Consider the following 16,448-nt stretch of genomic DNA (forward strand, 5'->3'; position numbering starts at 1 on the left):
AAAATTAATAAAATAGATAGGCTTTTAGCCAGACTAAGAAGAAAAGAGAGAAGATTCAAATAAACACAATTAGAAATGACAATGTCAATGTTACTACTGACCCCATACAAGTAAAATCAACTATCATAAACTACTATGTACACCTCTACACACACAAACTAGAAAACTTAGAACAGATGGATAAATTTCTGGACACATACACCCTCTCAGGACTGAGACAGGAAGAAATTGATTCCCTGAACAGACCAATAAGGAGCTCCAAAATTGAATCAGTAATAAATAGCCTGCCAACAAAAAAAAGTCCAGGACCTGATGAATTCACAGCTGAATTCTACCAGATGTACAAAGAGGAGTTGGTATCATCCCTACTGAAAGTATTCCAAAAGAAATTGAGATACAACATTCCAGAATCTCCAGGACAGTTAAGGCAGTATTAAGAGGGAAATTCATAGCACTAAATGCCAGCAAGAAGCCAGCATCATTTTGATGCCAAAACCTGGCAGAGACACAATAAAAAAAGAAAACTTCACACCAATATTGTTGATGAACATCAGTGCAAAAATCCTCAACAAAATATTTACAAACCTAATCCAGCAGCACATCGAAAAGCTAATCCACCATGATCAAGTAGGCTTCATCCCTAGGATGCAAGGTTGGTTCAACATACTAAAATCAATAAATGTGATTCATCACGTAAACAGAACTAAAGACAAAACCACATGATTGTCTTAATAGATGCAGAAAAGGCTTTTTTTAAATAAAATTCAACATCCCTTCATGTTGAAAACTCTCAATGAACTAGGTATGGAAGGAATATACCTCAAAATATTGAGTCATATATGACAAACCCACAGCCAACATTATACTGAGTAGGCAAAAGCTGGAAGCATTCCCCTTGAAAACCAGCACAAGACAAGGATGCCCTTTCACCACTTCTATTCAACACAGTATTGGAAGTTTTAGCTAGAGCAATCAGGCAAGAGAAATAAATAAAGGGCATCCAAATTGGAAGAGGGGAAGTCAAACTATCTCTGTTTGCAGATGACATGATCCTATATCTAGAAATCCCTATAGTCTTAGCCCAAAAGCTCCTTCGGCTGATAAACAAACAAACAAACAAAAATCTCAGAATACAGGTAACCAAGGAGGTGAAAGATCTCTACCATGAGAATTACAAAACACTGCTCGAAGAAATCTGAGAAGACACAAGCAAATGGAAAAACATCCCCTTCTTATAGGAAAAATCAGTATCATTAATATGGCTATACTTCCCAAAGCAATTTACAGATTCAATGCTATTCCTATCAAACTACCAACAACATTCTTCACAGAACTAGAAAAAAACATTTAAAAATTTATATGGAACCAAAAAAGAGCCCCAATAACCAAGGCAATCCTAAGCAAAAAGAACAAAGCTGGAGGAAGTCACATTACCCAACTTCAAACTATATTATTATACAAGCTACAGTAACCAAAACAGTATGGCACTGGTACAAAAACAGGCACATAGACCAATTCAACAGAATACAGATCTCAGACATAAGGCTGCAAATCTACGACCATCTGATCTTTGACAAAGCTGACAAAAATAAGCAATGGGGAAAAGACTCCCTATTCAGTAAATGGTGCTAGCCATATGTAGAAGATTGAAAGTGGATCACCATAAACAAAAATCAACTCAAGATGGGTTAAAGACTTAAATGTAAAACCCAAAACTGTGAAAACTCTGGAATATAACTTAGGCAATACCATCCTGGATATAGGAACAGGCAAAGATTTCATGACAAAGACACCAAAAGAAATTGCAACAAAAGCAAAAATTGAAAAACGGGATCTAATTAAACTTAAGAGCTTCTGCACAGCAAAGAAAACTATCAACAGAGTAAAAAGACAACCCTACAGAATGGGGGAAAATATTTGCAAACTATGCATCTGACAAGGGTCTAATATCCAGCATCTATAAGGAACTTAAATGTACAAGAGAAAAATAAACAACTCCATTAAAAAGTGGACAAAGGACATGAAAAGACACTTCTCAAAAGAGGGCATACATGCGGCCAACAAGCATATGAAAAAAAAGCTCAATGTCACTGGTCATCAGAGAAATGCACATGAAAACCACAATGAGATACCATTTCACACCAGTCAGAATGCCTATTATTAAAAAGTCAAAAAAATAACAGATGCTGGTGAGGTTGCAGAGAAAAGTGAATGCTTATATACAGTTGGTGGGAGTGTAAATTAGTTCAACCGTTGTGGAAAGCAGTATAGCAATTCCTCAAAGAGCTAAAAGCAGAACTATCACTCAACCCAGCAATCCCATTACTGGGTACATACCCAGAGGAACATAAAGCATTCTGCCATAAAGACACATGCATGTGTATGTTCATTGCAGCACTATTCACAACAGCAAAGACATGGAATCAACCTAAATGTCCATCAGTGAGAGAATGATAGAGAAAATGTGGTACATATGCACCATGGAATATTACGCAGCCATAAAAAAGAATGAGCTCAGCTGGGCGCGGTGGCTCACACCTGTAATCTCAGCACTTTGGGAGGAGGAGGCAGGCGGATCACGAGGTCAGGAGATTGAGACCATCCTGGCTAACACGGTGAAACCCCACCTCTACTAAAAATTCAAAAAATTAGCTGGGCATGGTGGCAAGCGCCTGTAGTCCCAGCTACTTGGGAGGCTGAGGCAGGAGAATGGCATGAACCTGGGAGGCAGAGGTTGCAGTGAGCCGAGACCTTGCCACTGCACTCCAACCTGGGCGACAGAGTGAAACTCCGTCTCAAAAAAAGGTAAAAAAAGAAAAAAAAATGAGATCATGTCTTTTGCAGAAACATGGATGGAGCTGGAGGCTATCATCCTTAGCAAACTAACACAGGAACAGAAAAACAAAGGCTGCATGTTCTCACTTATAAGTGGGAGCTAAATGATAGGAACTTAGGAACACAAAGAAAGACACAAAAGACACTGAGTCTACTTGACGGGGGACGGTGACAGAAAGGAGAGGAGCAGAAAAGATAACTATTGAGGTTAATACCTGTGTGATGTAATAAAATGCATAACAAATCCCTGTGACACATGTTTATCTATGTAACAAACCTTCACATATACCCCCAAACCTAAAATAATTTTTTTAAATGAGGCAGATATATGTGCACTGATAAAGAATAATATATATATATGTGTATATATATATATATTTTCTTTTTTTTTCTTTTTTGAGACAGGGTATCACTCTGTAACCCAAGCTGGAGTCTGGAGCGCAGTGATGCAATCAAGCGATCCGTCCCTTCAGTCTCTTAAGTAGCCTGGACCACGGGTGTGTGTCTCCACACCAGGCTAACTTTTATTTTTTGTAAAGATGGGGTCCCACTATGTCACCCAGGCTGGTCTCAAGCTCCTGGGCTGAAACAATTCTCCTGCCTCATTTTCCCAAAGTGTTGTGATTATAGGTGTGAGCCCCCATGCCCAGCCATGTATGTTATTATTAAATAAGACAATCAAGACACAGAATAGTGTGTGCAATATGCTACCATTTGTGTGAAAAATAAAATATATTTATATTTATAGACACACACAAATATTTGTATTTGCAGAAAATGTGATATTTGAGGTTGGGCTGTCAGATAAAATTTAGGATGCCCAGTTACATTTTAATTTTAAATTAACAATGAATAATTTTTATTATATTCCATGCAATATTTGGGATGAATAATTATTCATTTTTATCTGAAATTCAAACTTAACTGGGAAACCTGTGTTGATATTTGCTAAATTTGGCAATCCTACTTTGAGGTGATGAAGGTTAGTGTTAAGATATGTAATCAGATATGCAGTTTAGTATTCTATTCTCAAAAATCTAACATGATGGCGTGCACACACACACAAAAGGAAACCAATAACCCCGTCTCCCCTGCCAAGCACATTTGCACATTGGATACCATTTGCACCGTGCTGTGGGAGCTGTGGGATGTGGTGTCATGGTCCTAGAACTGCAGGCTGAGTTGCTGGGGGGCCGTCCTGCTGGTGAAGGGGACTCATTGCCCAAGGAAGTTCCTGGCACTTGTTATAGAGCATCCTGTATCTGTCCTTCAGGCACCAGCGGAGCTGAGGGTGATTCCAGGCCATATGTGCAGTTGAGGTGCTTCAATAATTTTCTTCTGGTCTAACTTCAAGAACAGCCACATAAAGTAGCTGCGATCACTCAGTTTCCTCTGGGACCACATTCTCCCCACCCTGACCCCAAGTCCCGCTGCTCTTATGGCCATGTGGAGTTCGTGCTTATATTTTGTTGGCAATTGGATTCAAACACATCACAGTATTTTGAATTGAGGGGTTTAAAAATTATTATTATATTCCCTTTGCAGCTACCTATAGTTATTTATGCTGTAAATTCTGTTTAAACTCACTTGAGTGGGCCCCCGCTGACTACTGAAGGGTTGTTAGTAGCAAATTTGTCCAAGGACAAAGAAATCATTGAAGTCAGTTCTCCTTCCCCTTTTACAGGGTGAAAGAAATACATCCCCTGGCGTAAGAAAAGGGTGAAAGCTCCCTCCTACCCTTTTTCAAAAGCTCTGCTCAAATCCAGCGGACTGTGTTCCTTGCCAGCAGCTGTGACTGCTGAAAGCCTGGCGTTTAGAATCATTTCCAAGCTCGCTCAGGGGCTGCCAGGAGAGCGGCCGGATGCTGACTGCCGCCGAAGCAGACGGCTTCAGTCAAAGGGGTTTGAAAGACTGTCCCATCCCACCCCAGCCCTCTCGCTCAGACTAAGTTCAGAGAGGTTGGGTGAGGTGCCCAAGGTTGCGAGGGGGTTAGCAGCCAAGCAGGGACTGCCGGCCTGCCGTGTCCGACAGGGACCTTGGGCAGCTTCTCACGCCCTTCTGCTGCCTTCTTCTTTCTCTTCTTGGTCCAACAACACCTCCAAAGGCTCCACACCTCCAGCCCCCTACGTGGGCTGCCTTTCCCCTTCCAGGCTTTAATAAAATGTCACAGCACCAGGCGGAGGCTCCCACTTCTGGAGAAGGCTTGAAGAGCCAGGTGCTGCCCCAGAAGGCGGGGCAGCGGCCCCCACGGAGTGTGTCTTGGCCAGTTGGAAAAAGAAGTTAGGAGAGAAGTAAGCAGACAGTGCCCACCCACCCTCCTCTACCCCTGCCCCCAGCAGCCTACTCCACACGCAGACTCTCCTTGCAAATCTCCAGATGGGTCCACCACGCTGGGCACGTGCCCAGGCCTGCCTGCGAGCTCGCTGGGTGCATTGACCAACGTGGCATGGTATCACGTCACTTCGTGTTTTTCCCCACCTCGCTCCCTCTATCTCCTCATTCTCACTGCTCAAGGCTCAAACCTCCCAAATAGAACATGGGACTTGAATTCTTGCTGCGGCTCTGCTTTTAAGAGGCCCCTGGCCTGAACATCACTGATACCCAGTCTCAACACTGAGGCTGCTGGTGCCTCCCAGCACATCCTTAACACATCCCTGGCACATGGGTTCTCATCTCAGGGACTGCTTCTAGGAAATCCAACCTAAAACACCATTTAGTTTAAAAACACTTTTCATAGGTGACACGGTGGCTCACGCCTGTAATCCAAACACTTTGGGAGGCCAAGGCAGGCGGATCACTTGAGCCCAGGAGTTTAAGACCAGCCTGGGCAACATAGCAAGACCCCATCTCAATAACAAAAAATAAACCATTTTTTTTCTTAAACGACTGAGCACTTATAACCCTCCCGATCCTCTTTCCCTGCCTGATTATCCCCATAGCATTTAGCACCATATAAGTTATTTTATTTTATTTCTCTCGCCTTCTGAATAGAGTGTAAGCTCCATGAGGGCCTGGACTTCTGCCAGTTTTGTTCACTGCTGTTCCCTCAGCACATAGAACAGTGTCTGCCACAGGTAAGCACACTAAGTGTTTGTTGAATGAATGAAGGTGCCAAGGATTGGGCTACATGCCAAAAATAAAACAATGAACAGGAAAGACATGGTCCCAAGCCCAGAAAGCTTCGTCTAAAGGGAAGATGCATCGTTAAATCTTATCCCTTTTCTTCTACTCTTCAGATGATCCCAGTTGCCTTGCTTTATGGTATTCTACCTTGGAGTTCCATTTCATCATCTAATTTGGGGTCTTTGCATTCTCACGGGATTAATTCCAATACGTTCTGCTTGTGGCACCTGTTTGCACCAAGGATGGGTTTTCCTGGCCCTGCAGCTCTTTAAACATCAGCAGCCTCTGCGGCCCATGTTTCCTCCTGCCTTTTATGTTGTTTCATCAGAAATCAGTGTTCTTTTTTGGCAAGAATCATGGAGCACACATTTCTAATCCTATTTCTGGTCAAAATACATAGTTGTGTTCCATTTGGGATCTGTGGCAGACACTGTCAGATGTCTACCCATCAGCCATCCCACCCTTTCTCCTTAGTAATAAAACTCTTGATATTATTTGCAGCCCAGTAGTCTACTAGAGCAAGCTTGTACCAGCTCCCAAGAGCCAATTATTAGATTTGTGGGAATTGTGTAAACTAATCATTAAACCATTGGTAGCTTGAAATTGACCGTGGTGGTAGTATTTATACTGCAGACATTAGCAAATGCTACAATCAGGAGTTTCTTTCTCTCTCCCTCCCCATCTCCCACTTTGGGGTGGGGGGAGGATAAAGCTGGCTTACGGACACATCACTGGGGGGTGGATAGGCACCCAGCTAAAAGACTACATTTCCCAGCCTCCCTTGCAGTAAGATATGGCGAACTGGATGAAGCTAGTCCCTAATGACTTAAAGGCCCTGGTTACCTAACTCCAGGGCAAAAATCAACTGCTTTTTTAAAAGCCATTTTTTAGTTGAGAATTTTTTTTATTACCTGTAGTGATACCTGATCCTAACTGATACAGGGCCCAGCTGAAAGTGAGTTTCTCGCCAAGCAGATACATATTTCTTATGCAATACCATTAATGTCCCAGGCCACAGTGGCTCACAGACGCTACTGCTTAATTACACTGTGCCCTTCATCAGGCAGGCTACAGTTGCCACCTACCTTGCCTTCAGACTTACCCTCTGTGAAGTGGTCACTGATGTTTTCTTCTTTAATTTTGACATACGACAAATGACTGAAGTCCATCACAAGTCCTGAATCCTTTTAGAAATAGCTTTATGGTATTCTACCTTGGAGTTCAGCCACCTTCACATACCACAACAACTGGCTAGTGCCTTCTGCCACTGGATGGTGTCCTCACAGCAGGACTAAGCTCAGACCATGAGTCTGCAAGAGGAGGAGGGTATTTCAGGGGGATCAGCTCAGGCACACGGAGTCCAGCTCCAACTAAAAAATACCATGGATGGGCCGGGAGCTGTGGCTCACGCCTGTAATCCCAACACATTCGGAGGCCGAGGCATGCGAATCACCTGAGGTCAGGAGTCCAAGACCAACCTGGCCAACATGGTGAAACCCATCTCTACTAAAAATACAAAAAATTACCTGGATGTGGCGGTGAGTGACTGTAATCCCAGTTACTCAGGAGGCTGAAGCAGGAAAATCGCTTGAACCCGGGAGGCAGAGGATGCAGTGAGTCGAGATCGCACCACTGCACTCCAGCCTGGGCGACAGAGTGAGACTCTGTCTCAAAAGAAAAACAAACAAACAAACAATAACAAAAAAAAAGACGGATGGACAAACTATTAAGTGGGTGAAAATGGTGATGAAAGCGACCCCCTTTTCTGCATAATTTAATAGGATTTACATTTTAGGACTAGATTGTGCCTTCTGATTTTTAATCAATGGGTTAATGTGGAAAAAATTTAATCTGTTTATAAGATGATTGAGTGATCAATTGATTTTTACTGAATTAACTTAATTAACCAGCTGTTAGGCCTTATATATGTAATGTCTAAATTTACAAAATAAGCCTTATGAAACAAAATTAGCCAATTTCACTACTGAATAATCACTGAAATCACCCTGAAAGACAGACATGTGGACTTATGAAGCATGACAATGTGTCATTCAAGGAAAGTGGTTTTTGAAAATTTGTATTTAATGCCTTTTTAAAATTACAACTCTATTAGAGTTAGATAAAAGAGGCTCATGCCTGTTTTGTTCTTATTGATTAGACTAATTTAATCTGATCAATTTTAAATTTGAGGGAGCTATTTTAGTAAAATGAAAGTGAAGATGACCTGTCTGTAAGTCTAAGAAGAATTGCAATGTTGCGTTTCAAATGTAGTGTATCAAAAAATTACGCATTTGAAACGAGACTGAAGGCTTATTATCACAAAGATAATTAAGTATGCTTTGGTGGCTTTTGCAGGCAACTGAAATGTCTTTTGGGTACTGCCTATTTACATTCATTCCTAAATGATATCCACCGCCCTTCATATCTTGCTGTGGGAACACCCAGCTGTCTAACTTGTAGTTTCTTAATTGAGGTCAATTATCTTACTTTGCTCAGGACAGGTAAATCTATCTCCAAGAAATTGTAATGGTCAAAGGCAGTGTGAACCCATAAAAATCGCCACTCCCTGACACTTTTTAATGTAATAATACAATTGTCTGCCCAAAACTGAGATGCCTTTTCAAACAGAAAAGAAAAAATATGTGTTTAGAATGAACATCACTTTTCTATTCCTATTTTTACCTATTTAGAAGAATTTTGCATATAAATAATTGTGTTTTTTAGTTTATTTCTAGAAATAACCATATCTACTTGTAAATCATTATTTGGGCCCTGTTGGGTTTTTTAAGCAATTAATATCTTAAATTATATTGTTATAAATAAAATTATTAGTTATTAATGTCAACTAAATTTTTTCCATGTACTGATTCCTTTCAAAGTTATATTTAGGATTACAAAGTTCTACAGACATTGAGTTTTATACAAAGGTAAACAGAAAGAAATGTAGAAATATCATAAAAATAATGTAACAGCTCTTTGGGATTATAACTGACTTATGCTCATATTATCAAAATTGGAAGTGTGGTCGAGTGGGTTTAAAGCCAGGAGAACGGGTTCCTGGCTCCAGGATTCATTGTAATGAGTTGTAAGTCACTGGCAAGATGTCTGCAGGTCTCCTCATGTTCCTCAAACCGACCCAAACCTCACCTCATCTTTGTGAATAATGACTCTGCCATAAGCCACCCTGCCCGGTTGTGGGAATCAGAACAGAATTTCTGAAAGGTTTTTTTTTTGAGCCTTGATTTAACAGGTGACTCATGGAAGAGACCCCAAGTTTTTGTTTGTTGATTTGTTTCCCTGCATGTGTTTAAGTAGAAACTTAAAGAGGATGAAAAACTGTAGATACGAGTGGTTCTGAGAAGGCAAAGCTCTGCATTACCCTTTGTCTTTTATTTTGAAAGACAGATGAGAAAGAAGGTTAGGAAAAATGCACAGCAAATTACCAAAAAATATAAATTGGCCAGGCGCAGCAGCTTATATCTGTAATCCCAACACTTTGAGAGGCTGAGGTGGAAGCATCACTTGAGCCCAGGAGTTTGAGACCAGGTTGGGCAACATAATGGGATCCCATATCTACAAAAAAACAAAAAATTAGCCGGGCATGGTGGCATGCGCATGCAGTCCCAGCTATTCGATGGGCTGAGGTGGGAAGATCACTGGAGCCAGGGAGGTCAAGGTCAATGCATTACTGCACTCCAGCCTGGGGAACAGAGTAAGACCCTGTATCAAAAAAAAAAAAAAAAAAGAGAATAAATGACTATGCAGATTGTCTTAAACTTAGGAACATATCAGATGTCCCACTACAAAAAAGAAGGTATTTTTCAAGCGATATAAATAAGGAACTAATGCAGAAATTCGATTTTCCATGACATACTAAATGTGAAGTGTTTTAGAAAGTGTGAGATAATACATAAGTGCAAGCTGTTATCACATTTTTTAAAAGCTAGAAAATAAGAATTGTCAGATGACAGTGACATATGTTAATGCAGAAAGGCATCTACTTTTCAGATGATCTTGATAATTTCTACTCGTGAAGTGCAGCATATAGATATCAATAAATGCCACTGCTATTTGAGGAGCATCATTACTCTCTAAGCCCCTCACAACAGGCGAACAACAGGTCTCCAGCACAGCCCTCTCTAGGTTGGGCAGGGTGGACATGAGTGCAAGCGCAGTTTGTCTAAGGATGTCCAGAACAAGCTTTGTGAGTGCACACATCCCAAACCGTAGCACAAACCTGACAGCAAGTTAGAATAGGCCCTGTTGGAGGGGATGTGAGGGGCATTCCATAAGTGTGGCACATAAAGAAAACTCACACATATGAGAACCTACTGCGTGCAAGGGGCAGGCCTGTCTATAATATTTGATGGATCTGGGGCAAGAATACAAATGTAGATTCATATACTATATATCTAGATATTTGAAAGTTATGGCCAGTCACAGAGGCTCAACACTTTGAGAGGCCAAGGCAAGCGATTGCTTGAGCCCAGGAGTTCAAGGCCAGCTGGGGCAACATGGTGAATTCCTGTCTCCACAAAAATACAAAACTTAGCCTGGCATAGTGGTGCACGACTGTAGTCCCAGCTACTCAGGAAGCTGAGATGGGAGGATTGATTGAGCCTGGAAGGTCAAGGCTGCAGTGAGGCAAGATCACACCACTGCACTCCAGGCTGGGCCACAGAGTGACACCCTGTCGGAAGGAGGGAAGGAAGGAAGGAAGGAAGGAAGGAAGGAAGGAAGGAAGGAAGGAAGGAAGGAAGGAAGGAAGGAAGGAAGGAGGGAGGGAGGGAGGGAGGGAGGGAGGAAGGAAGGAAGGGGAGAGAGAGAAAGAAAGAGAGAGAGAGAAAGAAAAAGAAAGAAAGAGAAAGAGAAAGAAAAAGAAAGACAGAAAGAGAAAAAAGAAGAAAAGAAAGAGGAAGGAAGGAGAAAAGAAAGAAAAGAAAAGAGAAGTTATAAAGCAAGCTAATGGCTGGAAAGTAAAACACAATCTATCCCCCTTCCTAACAATCTGGAAGGCCAGTCTCACATGTAGAATGTTCAGGCTCCTTGGAATTCTGCACCAGAACATGGCGATTGGCCATCCACTTTCTCTTTCCACCCTCAGCTTCACTCTGCACCCACAAGGGCCCAGTGGGTGCCTGGTCTCGATGCTCCAACTTGCACATCGAGCCTCTCCCCACCGTTTCCAATAGCTGTTGCTTGGCTGCTCCCCAGCTAAAGAGTGCATGAACCAGGGATGCCATTCACCCTGATCTGGAGGAGAGGCTGGTGCAGGCCTTAGATGCGGGCTCGAGGAATGTTTGGGTAAAGAGTTCCAGGGACCCCAGTGTTCACAGCATGGCTTGGGAGAGGGACACATGGGCCCCAGTGGGCACTTCCCCTTGACCCCATGACTCCACTCCCTGTGAGAGTCATGGCTGGAGGAGGGGTGAAGTAGGGGACTCTGAAGCACCAGATGGAAAGGGAGTCCCATTGCCTGGGTCCAAGGGTGGTGCTGGCAGGGACCGCCAGGATAAAGTTGTAATAAGGTGAGTCAGTTCATCACAATACTTTTGACCCACAGGTGGTTTCTGTTTCTTCCAGATAATACAAGACATTTTAATTGTCTGCTCAGAATTGTATCCTTAATATTCCAGAGTGATCCGTAATAAAACAGTAAGCAAAAGAATTTGTCTTCTAGATCATGGGTAGCCAAGTGGCAAGAAGATTTACATTTAGTGAAGGTGGGCACTACATTTAATACGTGCTGGACTCATTCTCTTGTCTTCCCTTTCTGAACAGTAACATTCAAAGAGCACCAGGTAGACCCAAGCAAAGTAAGTGTCTGCCTGGAGGGTGAGGGGTGGAAAGGAGCCCTGCAGAGAGTGAGGAGGTCCCCACAGGGGGCTGGCCTGGCACAAGGGTCACACCAACTTGTGTAGGGTGAGCAGGCCCTCTCATGTGGGGTAGGGAGGGTGTGTGCAGAGGGAGGTGGACATGGGAGTGGTGGTGATAGAAGACTGGGTATAGCTTGGAGACTGACCAAATAAGCCAATATACTGAGGATAATGGGAGGCAGATTTCTCACTGCCCACCCCAGTGGGAAAGGAGAAAACCAGCATGAACACTGTTGTTTGATTGGAATTGGAGATATCAAGGTTTTCAGTACAGAGAGATAGACATAGAAATAGATACAGGGGTGTGTGTGTGTGTGTGTGTGCGTGCGTGTGTGTGTGTGGTTCTGTACACTGCCAGGCGTGGGAACATCAAGCATCCAATAGCAATGAGCACATGCAGTGCCCACTGCTTAGTTTCTTTTTTTTTTTTTTTTTTTTTGAGACGGAGTCTCGCTCTGTCGCCCAGGCTGGAGTGCAGTGGTGCAATCTCAGCTCACTGCAAGCTCCGCCTCCCAGGTTCACGCCATTCTCCTGCCTCAGCCTCCCGAGTAGCTGGGACTACAGGCGCCCACCACCACGCCCAGCTAATTTTTGTATTTTTAGTAGAGATGGGGTTTCACCGTGTTAGCCAGGATGGTCTCGATCTCCTGACCTCGTGATCCGCCCGTCTCGGCCTCCCAAAGTGCTGGGATTACAGGCGTGAGCCACTGCACCCGGCCCCCACTGCTTAGTTTCTAAACAGCATTTTCCACTAAGATGAACCAGGGCACCTTAAGAAGTGGCTGGTTCTGGGACAGGGGCGGGGAATGCACAAAATGAGCCGGGAGTCTCTCCTCGTGCCAATGAGCCAGGCAGTGCTCCAGGAACAAGAGAACCTAGCAAAGGGACACAGAACCGACTTGAAGGGGCCCCCCACCAGACCTGGGACATTTTTGAGCTTACAAATAGATAATGATAGCAATAGATATAACCCACTGAGTGACATTACAACCCACAGGACCATGTTGCTATAAATAAGAAAATAAATGGGTAACTTGAAAGTTTCATGAGGAACAGGATATTTACAAAGGATCAGAGAATCTCTCCCTAAAATATTTGTCATTTACTAAGGGAAAGAAAGGATAGCGTTAGGGAGGGGAAGCTGGGAGACACCACCTTAATCAGGGGATAGAAGTGAATGTTACCACTAATGAGGCAAATGGAAACGTGCCAGGTGCAAGGTCTCAGTGAGAACACAACCCTCGTGATATTCCTGCAAAGGGGCATCATCTGAGTTTTACCACGAGGAAACATCAGACCCACCCAAATCCAGGGACTTTCTACCAAATAACTAGCCTGTTATCTCCAAAAGCCAGCGTCACTGCAATCCCAGCACTTTGGGAGGCCACGGGGCGCAGATCACCTGAGGTCCGCAGTTTGAGACCAGCTTGGCCAACATGGTGAAACCTCATCTCTACTAAAAATACCAAAATTAGCTGGGTGTGGTGGCACGTGCCTGTAATCCCAGCTACTCAGGAGGCTGAGACAGGAGAATCACTTGAACCTGAGAGGTGGAGGTTGCAGTGAGCTGAGATCGCAGCACTGCACTCCAGCCTGGGTGACAGAGAGAGACTCCGTCTCAAAAAAAAAAAAAAAAAAAAAGGTCGGGGTAATGAAAGTCAAGGAAACACTAAAATTATTCGGGACTGAAGAAGACCAAAGAGATGACAACTGAGGCAAATTGATTGCAGGCAGGGGTCTGTAAAGCAACACAGCCATGACAGCCACATCAACAATGGTGCCAAAACGGACATGCTGGGGCTGGGCACCTGGAAGTCCCCTCCAAGCCAGGTGGCCGAGGCTGTGAAGGTAGCGATCAACACTGTGTACTGCCACATCGACTGCACCCATGTGCACCAGAACGAGAACAGGAGCAGCTCAAGGAGCAGGTGGTGAGGCGCGAGTGGCTCTTCATCAGCAGCAAGCCATGGGGCATGTGCCACAAGGAGTGCCTGTAAGAAGATCCTGCCGGAAGGTGCTCAGTGGCCTGGAGCTGGACTACCTGGACCTCCACCTTATTCACTGGCCAACCGGCTGTCAGCCTGGGAAGGAATTTTCCTCGTTAGATGAATCAGGCAACTCATTCAGGGGCTGGTGAAAGCTACTGGCATCTCCAACATCACCATCTCCCGGCAGAGAGGACCTTAAACAAATCTGGCTTAAAGTGTAAACTGGCTGGGCGCGATGGCTCACACCTGTAATCCCAGCACTTTGGGAAGCCAAGGCGGGTGGATCACGAGGTCAGAGATCGAGACCATCCTGGCTAACATGGTGAAACTCCATCTCTACTAAAAATACAAAAAAATTAGCCAGGCATGGTGGCACGTGCCTGTAGTCCCAGCTACTCGGGAGGCTGAGGCAGGAAAATTGCTTGAACCCAGGAGGTGGAGCTTGCAGTGAGCTGAGATGGCACCACTGCACTCCGGCCTGGGCAACAGAGTGAGGCTCCATCTCAAAAAAAAAAAAAAGTGTAAGCCAGCAGCAGTTAATCAGATTGAGCACCACTGTAAGTCCCTAACCCAGGGGAACTTAATCCAGTACTGCCAGTCCAGAGGCAACATGGTGACTGCCTATAGCCACCTTGGCTCTCCTGACAGGCCCAGCGCCAAGCCCAAGGACCCTTCCCTCCTGGAGGACCCCAGGATCAAAGTGATTGCAGCCAAGCACAATGAAACTGTAGCCAGATTCTGATCTGGCTCCTCACACAGAGGAACTTGGTGGTGATCCCCACACCGGTGACACTGGAACACATTGCTGAGAACTTCAAGGTCTTTGACTTTCAACTGAGCAACCAGGATATGACCTCCTTACTCAGCTGGAACAGGAACTGAAGGGTCTATGCCTTGGTGAGCTGAGCCTCCCCCAAGGATCACCCATGCCATGAAGAGTTTCGAAGCTGTGGATGTCTGCTCTTCCTCAAGTAACCTACACCTGGTTTTCCCACCTCATTGTTTTCTTGCTAATGTAATACGGCCTGTATCCCTCGGCAGCGGGGCAGCAATCTGCAGTGATTGCTGCCAGCAAGGGCTTGTCAAGCTTGATGTCAGGTCTGAAGAGCAGCATCAGTAGAGTGGAATTCTTTTCCCACTTTCTTTGCCATTTTTGCTCAGCTGAAGAAAGTACAACCTGAATACCCTTTTCTGATTAAGAAGGAGCAAAATCTGCAGAGTCAAAATAGTGCCTCTAACAGTTGAGTTTTGGCTGCTTGGAACTATAATCCTTACAGCAAGACTTCTCTTTGCCTCAGATAAAAAGTGCTTTTGTGAAAAGAAAGAGAGAGGGAAAACAGAAGGCAATATAAGACTTTGGATTGAGTCGTTTTGCTGCATAGAACATTCAGGATAATTGAAAAAATGTAACGGAGGATTGAGGATGAGATGGAGGTATGTGTCTTTTAATTTTCTGATTGGAATGGTGTAGTGTGGTTATGTAGGAGATGGCCTTGTAGCAAATACATCCGAAAAATTGGGGCGAGTTGGGATATGACGTGGACAAACTACTTTCAAACAACTTAGGAAAAAATCGTTGTGTAGTGTACTCACAATTTGAAGTTTAAAAGTTTCTTTAAGCTTGAAAGTTTCACATTTTTAACAAAAGAAATGCTTTAGCAACAGAAGCATGGCACACTTACAATAATAGGATAAATAAGCAAGTCATAGTGATCCATGACAGTTAAAAGATAATCTTTCCCGATGCATTGGCTGGCATCATTAAGAGGACGTTTCCCTTTGGGAAATGATATTAGGACAGTTAATATTTTACATAGTTTATTTCTTTTTTTTAAATATATAGACAGAGTCTTACTCTGTGGCCCAGGCTGGAGTGCTGTGGTGTGAACACAGCTCACTGCAGCTTCGAACTCCTGGGCTCAAGGAATCCTCCTGCCTCAGGTCCCCTAGTAACTGGGACTACAGGTGCACTAATTTTTCAATTTTTTGTGAAGATAGGTGTCTCACTACATTGGCAAGGCTGGTCGCAAACTCCTAGAGTTAAGCAATCCTCCTACCTTGGCCTCCCAAAGTGCTGGGATTATAGGTGTGAGCCACCATGCCCAGCTGTATGTAGTTTCAAATAGGAATTATAATAGCAGGGGGAATTGTTGTTTTTCTTGTGATTTGGAATAACACAAGGGAGAAGTAAAATAATAAGTAAAACAACATGAACAAACAGAGAAAAACAATAATCAGTTGCTTTTCATAGGAATAAAGCCATCTAGAAAGGCACGTGAAGTGTGTGGAATAGAAGCCAAATGCGCAATATTGATGGAGGGGGAGTCTAATGCGTCGGGAAAGGGAAAGCCATCAGGATGGGTGAGCAGAAATGATCACAGTTACTTCAGTGCACTCGGGAAGGACCGTGTAGGCCAGCCAGAATTAGGAGTGATGGGGAGTGGAGCCCGGCAGAACCGAGCCGTGGTCTGTATTCTTGGGACCACAGAAGTGAGGTAAGCCAGGAGCAGACACAACTGGAGTCCGACCAACAAAACACAATGAGTCAGAGTCTAATCCAAACCTGTTCCATCCCTGGTTGCCAGGCGAAGGGACCCTCTCATTAGGTTCATGGACTGTAATGAGG

General features: G+C 43.9%; 1 pseudogene; it reads left to right on the forward strand.

Annotated features, from left to right (window-relative positions):
- Positions 1-11,239: 11,239 nt before the first annotated feature.
- LOC100431018 (aldo-keto reductase family 1 member B1-like) lies at positions 11,240-14,797 on the forward strand (annotated as a pseudogene).
- The last annotated feature ends 1,651 nt before the right edge of the window (positions 14,798-16,448 follow it).

This window comes from Macaca mulatta, chromosome 18 (genome assembly GCF_049350105.2).
Source record: "Macaca mulatta isolate MMU2019108-1 chromosome 18, T2T-MMU8v2.0, whole genome shotgun sequence".
NCBI lineage: Eukaryota > Metazoa > Chordata > Mammalia > Primates > Cercopithecidae > Macaca > Macaca mulatta.